Source organism: Lepisosteus platostomus, unplaced genomic scaffold (assembly GCF_059453375.1).
Source record: "Lepisosteus platostomus isolate fLepPlt1 unplaced genomic scaffold, fLepPlt1.hap1 Scaffold_32_H1, whole genome shotgun sequence".
In the NCBI taxonomy this organism is placed as follows: Eukaryota; Metazoa; Chordata; class Actinopteri; order Semionotiformes; family Lepisosteidae; genus Lepisosteus; species Lepisosteus platostomus.
This window is the reverse complement of record NW_028291660.1, coordinates 925,672-939,496: the sequence shown is the minus strand read 5'-3', so window position 1 is coordinate 939,496 and position 13,825 is coordinate 925,672. Positions and strand designations below refer to the sequence as shown.

Here is a 13,825-nt window from a genome sequence, read left to right as displayed (position 1 = left end):
CGTGTGTTGTTTGTTAAATCAGACTCTCTTTATTGATTATTAAGACTAAGATAAAGATAAGATCACATGTTAGGAGCCATTCATGCAGAAATCCACATCATTCCGAAGGGCTGTTTACAAAAGTTTTTCTCCCAACTGTATGTGAGAGAAAAGCAGAGACGCTCACTGAGTAAGGTGGGGTTGCAGCTTCGCAAATTGCAAGGACATTTGTACTCTCAAAAGGGGACAGGAGCAACCCAGATGGGACTCGAACCCACAATCCCTGGCTTAGAGTGCCAGTGCCTTAGCCATTAGGCCACTGCGCCACACTGGGTGAGGTTGATCACGCTGATGAAGAGCCAGTTTTTTTTTCCTTTGCTTTTTCAAAGGGATCCCCAAAAATAAGGGAAGTTAGGCAGCAGAAGGTTTACTGTGACCTGAGAAGGACCGGCATCCAATCACGGTGGTACACACACACACGCTCTCGCTCATCTGAGCTACACGGCTACCAAGATGATCTCAGGTGCGCCGAGCTGGTACGGAACATATTGAACTCATCGACGGCGAATTGTCTCTCAGACAGGCTTTTCACCTCTGAGCTCCCTGACTGACAGTGATCAGCTAGGTAGTGAAACAGTCAGCTGCTTCTAAGCCTTAAACAGCTGCATCTCGGCGCTTCCAAGGAGAGATGATTTGAAAGCCGAACATCGCCCATTGGGAACACCTTACTATCACTAGTTTAAGAGACTCTTAAGGTCTTGCAGAGGTGCCTGTCTAATAGCATGCGCTTTTCAAGCTATAGGTGTTTAGGCTGAGGCAGAATGCCTGTTAACAAAATGTTTTTCTAAAGGGGCCTCGCACTCTTTTCCAAGCAATGGTCACCATCCCCACCGAGTGTCACAATGTAGTCATGTCCTAGGACGTCACCTGTTAGTCTCCATTTGTCTGCCACCAACACTTTCGGTTACGGGGTCACAACCGCACCCCGGAGAGCAGAGGAGCCGTTGGCGTTCTGGTGGCGCAGATTGGGCTGAAGGTGGGGCGCTTGAATCTCGCTGTTGGAGGCCGTCTGAAACTGACCCAAGCCTTTCCCTTGAATTAAATGTAAATAAGAAATGAACACCAGATGCACATGGAATCAATCACGTGTTTCCTTTGAGCCGTTTCAAAGACTGCTCCAGAGTTTACCTTGCACAGATGCGCAAAGATTAATGATGGGGGTGCATGCTTCCAGGCGCCTTACAACTGTAGGGACTGATTAGAGACAATTCGTAGCGTGTGTTCGTTTCCATATACGCCCCGTGTTGCAATGGTAGGATGAAGTCAAATACGGCTTGGACGTGTAACGGCATTCTATCCAACTGCAGGGCTTGAGGGTTTTTTTGTGCTTTGTTCTGTTTTCGTTGACATCGCATTCGTAAGAGCGTCAAAAATAGGCAATTCCAGCATCTAACACGAATAAAAGGGCTATTGAAACTGCAGGGCTGCGCAGCTTCTAAAATCCTTGCACACAATTCTCCGTTATTGTTACTTCCTTCTTTCTGTCTAACAAAGTTCCCTTTTCCTAACCGGACGGGGAGACTTTATCATTCCAACTTGAAGCCAGCCTTAAGTCCTCTGAGGCGCATTTGTCTGCTAGCATGATTTTGTGAAAGTTCAAATTCGGACAAACACAATCTGTGGCGTTTAGCGTGACATAGTCTTGCAGGCATCGTGCTGTCTCACTGCAATACTATACCGCTGGAGGAAACAGTCCATCTGGCCATGAAACTCATTTGAACGTCTAGCTACAGCAACTAACAATATCATGATTTATTCAGGATGTGTGGAATCAGAACGTCCCGGAGACAGCTTCCGAAATCGTGATCATTCTCTGGTGGTGTCCTGCTGGGATCCTGTGGGCGTGTGTTGGTGGTATAGTGGTGAGCATGCAAAAGCCACTGCATTGGCCAGGAATCGAACCCGAGCCTCTTACTTGGCAGGCAAGAATTCTTCCACTGAACCACCAATGCTCAATACCTGTACCTTCAAAAAAGACGCTTTTTTGGTGCTCTGTTCAAAAAGCGTCGACATCTGTTTCCAGCTGCAAAATGCCATCCGCGGACGCTGAAGAATTTATTTATTTAGACACTGCTCAGAATCCCCTGTAAGATTCTCCCTCAGTTCCTTTGAGCAGTGTTTTACCTCTTTCAAAAGGCTTCACTTTCCAAGTCACATTCCAAGGCTCATCGAACCCGGGCTGTTTCCTCCAGCGGTATAGTATTGCAGTGAGACAGCACGATGCCTGCAAGACTATGTCACTCTAAACGCCACAGATTGTGTTTGTCCGTTCGTGTCAGTCGTCGTGCAACCACGGGAAGTGGGACACAAACATGCTGCAATGCTTTCAGGACGTTAGGATTTGTTTATGCAACATCCGAGAAGAGTACTTGTGGCTTGAATGTGAACTGTACGTGCCCGCCCCCTTTCCTCTGTAGTGCATGAGTTCCTCCCGGCATGCCCTTCGTCATTGTTCTGTCATCTTGTATTTAAAGGGTTGTATTCCTGCTGCTGAAAATAAGCAACGGTTTTCTCACAACGGCCTTTGTTTCCGACGTTGCCCTTGTCTGTCATGAAATTCTTCAAAACCTCAAGCTAGAAGAAGAAGACGACAAATATGAAGCGTTACAGCAACGACATGCCATGAGACGATTGATAACGATTTCCGTAGGATCCCCGCGGTTTCCTGGCAACCGTCAGCTTTGCGCAGTGGCAGTATCGTAGCCTGTGAGGTTTAGCCGAGGCGCGATTATTACTAGTTGAAAACTTTTCCCAATACCCCCCTTCCACCGGTTTGCAATACAATCGGCGAAAGCAATTTTTGACAGTCTCGTCAGAGACTGAGCAAGGTGTTTAAAGACAGATTTTGTCATGGTGACATCATGATAGAAAGAAACGAGCTTGTTACGTTTCAACAGAAACGCTCTTTAGCTCTTTCAGCGTTATGCAGAGAACAGCGTCTGTCGAGATCACTTTTGAGTCAGCGCGAAACGCCGTGTGCTGTCAGTTTGATTTCATATTGCTCGTAGCGGCCCCCGGCTTTTGTCTGTCAAACGTTAGGTTGCGCTTCTTCATGCTGCATCGTCGGCATGAGTGGAGCTTTATAAACGTCTGTACTTACTGCGCCCCATAAGAAATCGTTTGTCCCCGTTCAAAAGAGATTGTGCGATGTCCTGCAGCATACCTTTGACAGTTTGAAAAGAGGAATTTATTCTGCTTCCTGTGCGTGCAGTAGTTACAAAGTTGAACGCCTTTACACGATCTGCTGCAGTTTTCAGTGGGCGGGCTTTGTCAAATGGCTTGGAAAAACGCACTGTGTTTCGGCTCGGGAAACATCATGAGCAGTGTCCTGCATGTTTTCTGTGTATAGCTGTCTTTTAACGCATACAGAATTCATTCGAAATCATTGATTTCTCCAATTAACAAGGGTCCCTTAAAGGATGAGTCAAAGTAACGTCTAATCGGATTAGTTTCCTTAGAGCTGGTTCAGAGTTTGCTCAAGAGTTTACCTTTCACAGATGCGCAAAGAAGAATGTTGGGGGTGCACGCTTCAAAGCGCCTTACAGCTGTAGGGAGTGATTCGAGACGATTCATGGCGTGTGCTCGTTCCCATATACCGTACGCCCCGGGGTGCAGTGCTAGGATGACATACAATACCGCTTGGGCACGTAACGGCGTTATATGCAAGTGCGGGACGTGAGGGTTTTCGTTTGTTCGTTTTGTTTTGCTCTGCTTTGCTTTGTTTCGTGGTCAAGAGGCGTAAGGTAAGTCGTAATCCAGGGAGAACACTGGTGGCAAACAGTCCGAGGTGAGAGGCGAGGTCCAAAGTCGAAAAGGCAGAAGGGGAGTCCAATATCCAGAATAAACGAGGTAATGGAAAAACGCCAGGTAGAGCTCTCAAGGAGTAGACTCAATACCGAGCAGCGGGAAGCAGGTAAAGATGGTAAAAATAGCACTGCGTACCGCACGGTGGAGTGTGTGCAGGTGGGTTAACTCGTGCGGCGGCGTTTGTTAATAATCACCCACTGCTGGTGCTGATTAGATCGCTTATGAGTTGGTCTTAACTGCCTGGCGGTCATGACAAGCTCCTCTTTAAGCTGTGGTTTAGTTTTGCATTCATGTGTTTCTAGAGCAGTTATTTATAGGGGTGGGTGGGTCTTTCACAGAGGCTCAGGACAAATCCCCCACATGAAATTTTACTGTGTGCGTTCAGACAGTCACAGGTCAAGAGCCAGGCAGGAGGACAGTGGACAGAAGAGCCAACGAACTAAAAATAAAAGAACGAATATGAAAAAGCCACCATCTTTTTCTTTTTGACATTTTCCGACTTTCATGCAAGCCAGGACAAAGTTGCTCGTACAGATGCAGCCATTCAAAGTAAGCGGTACAGACACGTACCGCAGGTAAGATGACACGCGATACCGGGGTGCGTGATTGGTTGACCGACAGGGGCACTCGTGGTCCGTTGGTCTGTCGTAGAAAGACTTACTGTAAACGTCTTTACTGTGCCCGTTGTAGATATTGAATTTTACCACTGAAGGGAAATCTTAGTAGCTGAGCATAAAAAGAATAGGAGCATACTGTAACGCGTGTGAAGGCCATAAACGATATTAATTTTGGAACGTAAACATACAGTATATAGCTGGTCTTGGTACTTTAAAGAAAAAAATACACACCAGTATTCCATTTCTCCCTAAACATTGTAAGCTTCGAAGTCTTTAACTAACGTGATACCGGAGTCAACAAGCATACTTTTAGAATTTGATTAAAAGGGAATATAATATGGAATCGCGTATCTAAAGAATTTAATAACGGTATGATTATATCCGTGTACTGCGGCAGAGCTATGTAGGGCTGTTTCGCCTGCCTGATCATGCGAGCTTTCTTGTAGCCTACTGGTCTAGGTGCGTGACTACCAACTGGCAGGTTGTGTGTTTGAATCCAGCTGCTGCTGGACTTTTCATTTTTATTTATTTATTTTTTAATCGCGTAACATAAACATATTACCGTATGCAAACTGTACTGTATACAGTATGTATATGTATATTTAATGTCTTAACTGTGCCCGTTTAATTGAATTAAAAAAAAAATTATTTAACACGAACATTAAGCTGTTTACATCTTCCGCCTGAGAACAGTCACCCGTTGCTACCCAACGCAGAATGGTGATTGGCTGACACCATCTGACACCCCTCTGATTGGAGAAAAAAGACGTGCTGGTGTGCTATACCAGGAAGAGGATTTCTTTCTATTCAAAACGTGTATTTTAAAAGTTTAAGAAGTAAAAACCTTACAGCGTACACAGATTTCTAAACTGATCAGGATCGTTATCTTTGTCTTATGCATAATAATGTTCACCGCTCTGTCCAGCAAATTAATAATAAACTTTATTTTATATAGCTTTTTAAACGAATAAGTAATTAGATTGCTCATAAACCTAATCACTTGCTTTTTCTTTTTATTTAGGCTCAGATTTCAACTATAGATCGTATTATTAATAACCATAATAACAACCAACCAACAAAAACAACCATATAAACATAATACCAACCAAAAACATAGATAACAACCACAATACAAAATCAAATAATCAAACCATTTTACACTCGCAAAGTCCTCCAATTATCATAATCCCGCCCCTTATGCAAAACCAAACCTTCCTCCCATCCCAGTTTATCCTGTTTATCATAAACAAAATCCACCTCAATTTTCAACATAAAGCATTACACAAAATCAATACCTCAACACTCCATACTCAACAACGATAATTCACAAACAGCCAGAACATGTAACTACACATTCCCAAACATACCTACTTTCCATAGCCCCGCCCCTTATGCAAAACCAACATCCCTCCCCTGTTCTCTCTTTCCCCTGGCGGTTGTAATTGTTTTTATTTTCAAATAAATTTTAGCAAAGTCATGTATTTTAAAAATCTTAAGATTTTTCTATTTATGTCTTTATTTAGTGGTTTCATTAGTGACAAAGGCTAAACTTTCTTGGAAAAATGTCTTTTATGTAAACCATGTTTGCTATTAATTCATTCAGGGCTAAAATATGTTCATTGTCTTCTAATGAAAGAAGGGTTCCTTTCGCCGTAGTCGGGAGCCTAGCCTTTAACTAGTAAGTACTGTATTTACTGGGTTTTTGAGGGGGTGTCTTTCGCTGGAAATCTCGCCTCCTACTTTGAAAATACCCGTGAAACCGGTTCAATTCGTCACAGCCAGCACTCCTGCAGAGAGTTGGGTTGTACAGTACTTGCAGTGTATACAGTACACGCGTTATGCTCTTCGTTAATGTCTGTGAAGTTTTATTTAATCTCTGAGCCATACTGATTCTTCTGGAAGCACACCAGTATTCCACTTTCTCCCTAAACATTTTTAGGATCAGAGTCTTACATGTGGTTATTTCGAAAACGTTTGTACGTGCTCCTTCTTACCATGTTACTGTTTACCGTTACTGACCATATTAAGTTTAAGTGCCTGTGGGCACTTTTCCTGTCCGTGGGGGGTGGACCGTCTTTCATTAGAAGGTTAGTCTGTTCTACTCTGAGAATGTAGAGGGGGTGGGAAGTGCCCGCGGTCATTTAATTAGTATTAAAATCTTAGTTATCTTTCTAGTTCACAGGTTTACATGCATAATTTAATTTTGAAAGCCACTGAGACATCAGGTACTACTGTTGTATTTATGAAAAAGAAACAAAACAAAAAACATACTAACAACTGTGCCATCCTACTCCTTAGTTAATACATTTTATTATTCATAAACAGTTAACATTGTTAGCAAAATATTTTGAATTATATTTAACCCTATTTTTTTCTTTAGTTTTGTATTTAACTTATTATATGATAGTCAGACTTAATGTATATTAATGTATATTTGAACAATGAAAATATATTTTTACAAGATTTTACATTAAGCACTTAAAATTAATATGGTTAATAATAGTAAACTGTAACATGCTGTAACAAGATCGGTTAAACTTCGAAGAAAATCCTTTCAGAGAAAATGTTTCAGGTGTGAAGAACAAACCTGTTCCCCCACACCCTGCCCCTACTACCATTAGAATATACACAAACATTTTAGCGTTTCATTCTGAGCAGAAGACCCTCACACCTGAAGAGTGCTGGCTGTGACGAATTAAACCGGTTTTACAGGTTTCAATCACAGATTGTGACTCAGTAAAGTAACACACAGCGCCACTGGATTTGATAATACTGTACCTAACCAAAATCCGCAATATGGAAACAGAACCTGTGTAATTGTTGATAGATGATGTACTCGTAACATTTTTTCAAGACGAACTACAACATTTAAAAAATGACTTGTATGTACTTGATATCTCTAATCAATCCACGGGTTCCAGCACAAAACGAAACTAAAACGCATACCGTTTCGCGCTTCTTATTAGTTGCTCAAAAGTAATTTGACCGTATGAAATGCATAATATAAACCTAGAAACATATACGTGAGCAGTACTTAAGCACTGTAGTATCGGTGTTAAGACATACCTCTCAAATACTGTAAATCAAGTTAAAAATATCTCAAGACCGATTCTGGTCGTAATGAAACCATGTTTCGTGTATGTTTTCTTTTTCATCTTCAAATAACTCATTTCTAAATACCTTTTTCACTGTTAACATCTTGTAGCAACTTTGCGACAAAATATACACTCTGACAGTTCATCCTGCTACCAACATTAAATAAAACAAATCTTAAGATTTCTATATTTATGTCTTTATTTAGTGGTTTCATTCGAAGCTTTAGGGAGAAATGGAATACTGGTGTGTATTTTTTTCTTTAAAGTACCGAGACCAGCCATATACTGTATGTTTATGTTAAGATTTCCCTTCATTAGATATTCATTAGATATGAATATTCAATACTTAAACGGGCACAGTTAAGACATTAAATAAACATATACATATTGTATACAGTACAGTTTGCATACGGTAATATGTTTATGTTACGCGATTAAAAAATAAATAAATAAAACTGGAAGGTCCAGCACCACCATTATGTTTATATGGTTGTTTTTGTTGGTTGGTTGTTATTATGGTTATTAATAATACGATCTATAGTTGAAATCTGAGCCTAAATAAAAAGAAAAAGCAAGTGATTAGGTTTATGAGCAATCTAATTACTTATTTGTTTAAAACGCTATATAAAATAAAGTTTATTATTAATTTGCTGGACAGAGCGGTGAACATTATTATGCATAAGACAAAGATAACGATCCTGATCAGTTTAGAAATCTGTGTACGCTGTAAGGTTTTTACTTCTTAAACTTTTAAAATACACGTTTTGAATAGAAAGAAATCCTCTTCCTGGTATAGCACACCAGCACGTCTTTTTTCTCCAATCAGAGGGGTGTCAGATAGTGTCAGCCAATCATCATTCTGCGTTGGGTAGCAACGGGTGACTGTTCTCAGGCGGAAGATGTAAACAGCTTAATGTTCGTGTTAAATATTTTTTTTTTTAATTCAATTAAACGGGCACAGTTAAGACATTAAATAAACATATACATATTGTATACAGTACAGTTTGCATACGGTAATATGTTTATGTTACGCGATTAAAAAATAAATAAATAAAAATGAAAAGTCCAGCAGCAGCTGGATTCGAACACACAACCTACCAGTTGGTAGTCATGCACCTAGACCAGTAGGCTACAAGACAGCTCGCATGATCAAGCAGGCGAAACAGCCCTACACAGTTCTGCCGCAGTAAACGGATATAATCATACCGTTATTAAATTCTTGAGATACGCGATTCCATATTATATTCCCTTTTAATCAAATTCTAAAAGTATGCTTGTTGACGTATCCGGTATCACGTTAGTTAAAGACTTCGAAGCTTACAATGTTTAGGGAGAAATGGAATACCGGTGTGTATTTTTCCTTGTGATATTTTAAGCTCTAGTTGAATGATAGGTGTCGCATTTTAAATCATTCTCGTAGTAGAAATTATGAAACGCCCTGTTAAAAGCAAGGAAGTTTTTATGCCCCGTTGAAGTAAAACAAAATGCCTGACAAAGTATGGCTTGGACAGATTCCAAGTGCTTGTACAAATGTGCTAAAGAAATTATACTTTGAGTATACAGCTTGTCCAAAGTCATCCATTATTAATACTATTAGTAATATCTTCAGTAAAGGCTTTGATGCATAAATATTTCTGATAAAGGTAGGTTGTGTACTTTTGTCCAACTGAGCAATCTTGCTTTCATAAAATATACCAACATTTGAATGACTGATGATTAACATGCTGTGATACACAGTTCAAAATTAAAGGCTCGAATGCTGTACATGAGAGGTTAAGCTCCCCCTGGCGGTTTTACAAGGCGACGCCGGATAGCTAGTCACGTGACACACGTGATACCGCGTGATACCCCGGTGGGCGTGTCGCGGTTTGCCGTGAAATACCTCACCCATTTTGAATGGCTGCATCTGTAGCTACTTGTGGATTCAAATACTCTATCGAGTGCTTTGATGAGTTTTTGCAATTTGATTGTCGTCCTGTCAGCCTGTTTCTGTTTTTTTTTTCAATCTAGTGATGGAAAGTAAGAGGGAAATGATGGAGCAATCCATAACCGCTCCGTAAAAATGGCAGAAAGAAATGGCCCGTCACTAAGGACATTTGTGAAGCAGAGGAGTGACATCACCACAAAGTGAATTATTCTGCTGATCGTTTTGGTGAATAATGATTGAGGCGCGTTAAGAGAAAGGTAGCTGCGTCAGCATGCTTAGGCTGCAAAGGATCAAGCAAAGGTTTACTCCATGCTGAAAAGAGAAGAAAAGAAGCACAACGTTTCGACTGTGGAGCCTTCTGCGCCATCTTCTTTAGCGGTGATGATGTTTACATTGGAAAAACTGAGACATGCGTCCCTGGGTGGGCTTGAACCACCAACCTTTCGGTTAACAGCCGAACGCGCTAACCGATTGCGCCACAGAGACTGACGGCCGCTTGTGCTCCCTACATTTGCAGGTTTATGGTCAAAGAAAACAATCACTTGCGCTTCTTGCAGCCGGCAATCTTTTTCCACTGACAACCAAGAAATGGATTTCATCTTTCACAAGCTGTATGGATTTCTTCAAAAACAAGTTATTCCAGAAAGGAAATGAATTCTTGCATTAAACTGAACCAAGCTGTACATGTTTGTCTGAAATGATACATTCGGCACAACAAGACACGGAGAGAGGCACCGCTGGTAATCAGACCCAGGATCGCCTGCTTACTAGGCGGGCACTTTAAGCCACTAGGGAACAGCGCCAGCGGAGCACCGCGCTTTTACAGACACTTGGACACATCTGCGTTCGGTGTGCACTTAACCTGCTCTCTGAGCCCGTTGCCTCCGTCCCATTTAATAGCAGAACTGACGCCAAGAGAAATGATGAGAAATGGCATTTATCGGGCACTTTTCATGTCCAAGCTGTGCATTCTTTGGCGACACCATTTTTTCTTTTGTTTAATTTCTATACTTATTGATAGAATAAAAACGATATGTCATGTACTGTAAGGGAAATGTCTCTTTTTTTTAATGGGGAAAGCTAGCACCAGCAAATGTTGTGTTTAGAAGAAGTGATTTAACATGACACGTGACCTAATTTACCGGAGCAAAAGTTCACCCAGCAAGCCCTGCTTTACTTCTACAGGAGAGAAGTACTGTAGAGTCTGCAAGATGTTCAGCTGGGTAGCTACGTCAGCATGCCTCGGCTGCAAAGGAACAAGCAATAGGTTTATTGCATGCTGAAAAGAGAAGAACGGAAACAGCGTTTCGACTGTGAGGTCTTCTCACACCTGTAAAAGGCTCCATGGTTTTCTTTCTTCTCTTTTCAACATGGAATACACCTATTGTCTGCAAGATGTGACAATTTCATGGTGTTTTGGAAGAAAACCTTTTTTCTTTGAATTCAAAATCAATCGGAATTTCAGCACGACACATCAACACTTTTTCTGTTTTAAGGAGATGATATTTTAAACCTGATAAAAATAGTAGGAAACACAAGTTTCTTGCTGTGAAAATTTAGATGGGGAAGTGTACTACTAGTAGCAGTGTAGAGCTCTCTGTGGTGGAGTGCAAGCGCATGTTCTATGGGCCAGTGGCGTAATGGATAACGCGTTTGACTTCGGATCAGAAGATTGTGGGTTCGAGTCCTGCCTGGCTCGTGAGGCTTTTAAACCTCTAAGGTTCCTCGGTAACAGGTTGCCGTCATGTATATGAACTATAGAAAAGCATTTGCCACAACCCGTAAATTAGCACGCAAGTGCGGGCTAGTGAACACAGAACTGTATGGAGATCATCTCCAGCTCCGAGCTCAATTGCAATGAAAAAACATGCAGAACAGAACTGGAGAGCAGCTGAATTTGTGCTCGGTAGGGTGGGGAGGACTCAGCATTGCTATTGTTCTAATTGGCATGAACTGCAGGGGATCTGAATCAGAACATGTCAGTTAGTTCGATCATTGCGTCAATATGTAGGCCACGTTAATACAGAATTATTACTTTGTCTGTCTCGTCTTTGTATATAGCTGAATGTCCCTGACAATTTCATGTTAGTTTTTAAGAACGACATTGATGCTAATATATACATATATAGCATATAAGGAACACGTAAAAGTTTAGTCCATGCTGAAAAGATAAGAAAACCGCCACAACGTTTCATCTTGGAATAAATCTTTACTTGTTGTTTTGCAGCCTACCCATTCTGACCTAACTCCTCCCTTGAAATTCCCTAACAGATAAGGGTACGTAACGGCTCATGCGATGCTGAGTTGCAATTTGTCCCAAAACAAACAAGAACAGCAGCTGAGGGTTTGAGTTTGAACATGCACTGTATTAAAGCAGCTTTTATTTCCATTGATAAATGCTAGATATTCCTACAGAGATTCTCCAGGTGAGTAAGCGATTCCTGTTTCTGTTTCTATTTCTGTTTCATATATAAATATATACAGTATATATATATAAGTTACATGTGTCTCTGCAATAGTATAAATGTGTTATACACTATCAGGGGCTGCTTTTTTGTGCACCTCATCTACATCAAGGGTTTTTTTTTCATTTGTTTGTGGACCTTCACCATTTGAGGAAGTGAGTTAGATAAGAAAGTTACAGGTATGGTGAGCAATGACTGACAAAGGCACGTACTGCGTATTCCTTACAGAAGTGTAAGCAATTTGTTCTAAAAAACACCGGCTAAAGTCCAACATCGTTAGCAATCTTATTACTTAAACAGAATTAACATCAATAAACTGTAAGGTGCTGGTACATGCGAGTAGATTTGATCTTCTATTAAACAAAAATGCAATTACAGCTCTAAAAAGGTCAACCTAGACTTCTGTAACAGATCTGTTCAGGTCATCGCTGTTCCTCTGACCTTGTGAGTCTTTGGAATTTTAAAAGTGTATTTTGCTTGCCTTTCATGTGGTCTGTGTACAAGTCACTGTGGCATATGCGGTCCTACACAGCCTTGCTATAGACGTGACGAGCCTCCGCTATGTTGCAATGGAGAACAGGTTCAGTACGGAGCTGCCGAGAAAATTCAGCTGGAAAGCTCGTTGCAGAAAAGCATCGGTATCTGTGTCCAGCGGCAAAGCGTCCTTCGTGGGTGCTGAAGAATCGATTTCACAGGCTGCGGGTCCAGGCGATTTAGAGTGTTAAAGGTCCCAGCGAAAACGAAACGGCGCTGGTCCTTTTACACGCACGCACGCAACCAAATGCAAAGGACACCGTAGTCGGCAGGATTTGAACCTGCGCGGGGAGACCCCAACGGATTTCAAGTCCGTAACCTTAACCACTCGGCCACGACTACGGCGGGCGCCGCGGCCGCTGCCTTCTTGCTACAATCGAACAGGGAGTGCGAGGCGGCGGCGGCAGCGGAGGCAACTTTTTTCAAGTTCGCTCTCCGTTTAAGAAACCTTTTACGCCATACGTGCAAGCACACACACACACACCTCAGAGGACTTAAGGGTGGCTTCAAGTTGGAATGATAAAGTCTTCCCGTTCGGACATGAAAACAGAACGTTCTTAGACAGAAAGCAATCAACAACGGAGACATGTGGACGACGATTTTAGTCACTGCACTTTGAATAGCATTTTTGCTCCAGTTACAGGAGATGCACCAATGGCCCTTGACCTACGCTCTTACCAATGCCTTGAACATTCAAACAAAACAGCCCTCAAGTCCTGCGGTTTAATATAACGCTGTTACGTGTCGAGGCAGTATTTGACTCTGTCCTACCGTTGAGACACGGGGCGTATATGGAAACGAACACATGCTACGGATCGTCTCTAATCGGTCCCTACAGTTGGAAGGCTCCTTGAAGCGTGCACCCCCATCATTCATCTTTGCGCATCTGTGAAAGGTAGACTCTTGAGCAATGTTTGAGCCAGCTCTAAGGCAACTAGTGCTATTGGACAGAGACCTCTGGAAGATCCTAAGAGTCTCTTAACACCACTTCCAGCAGCAAGCTTAATTGTTCGCTGGAGGTCTCCCACCCAGGTACTGACCAGGCAAAGAATCACCACTACATTGAATGAGGAAGTTAATCCTGAAATCCAATTACATATCTCAAGGTAAGACAAATCCATAAGAACATGTCTTAGTATTACTTCGTTTACATTAGTATGGCACTGAGTTGGAGCTCCTCTTTAAGCTGTTGTTTAGTTTTGCATTCATGTGTTTCTAGACCAGTTATTTATGGGGGTGGGTGGGTCTTTCACAGAGGCTCAGGACAAATCCCCCGCCTGAAAGTCTAATGTGTGCGTTCAGACAGTCACAGGTCAAGAGCCAGGCAGGAGGACAATGGAC

General features: G+C 41.8%; 4 non-coding genes across 4 annotated transcripts; 2 read left to right on the top strand and 2 right to left on the bottom strand.

Annotated features, from left to right (window-relative positions):
* The first annotated feature begins 2,716 nt into the window (after positions 1–2,716).
* Positions 2,717–2,858, top strand: LOC148634588 (U4 spliceosomal RNA). Its single transcript, XR_015933626.1, has one exon. It is a non-coding gene; the product is annotated as a U4 spliceosomal RNA (small nuclear RNA).
* Positions 2,859–9,897: 7,039 nt separating this feature from the next.
* Positions 9,898–9,971, bottom strand: trnan-guu (transfer RNA asparagine (anticodon GUU)). The gene has a single exon. It is a non-coding gene; the product is annotated as a tRNA-Asn (tRNA).
* Positions 9,972–11,111: 1,140 nt separating this feature from the next.
* Positions 11,112–11,184, top strand: trnar-ucg (transfer RNA arginine (anticodon UCG)). The gene has a single exon. It is a non-coding gene; the product is annotated as a tRNA-Arg (tRNA).
* Positions 11,185–12,744: 1,560 nt separating this feature from the next.
* Positions 12,745–12,826, bottom strand: trnas-uga (transfer RNA serine (anticodon UGA)). Its single transcript has one exon. It is a non-coding gene; the product is annotated as a tRNA-Ser (tRNA).
* Positions 12,827–13,825: the final 999 nt, after the last annotated feature.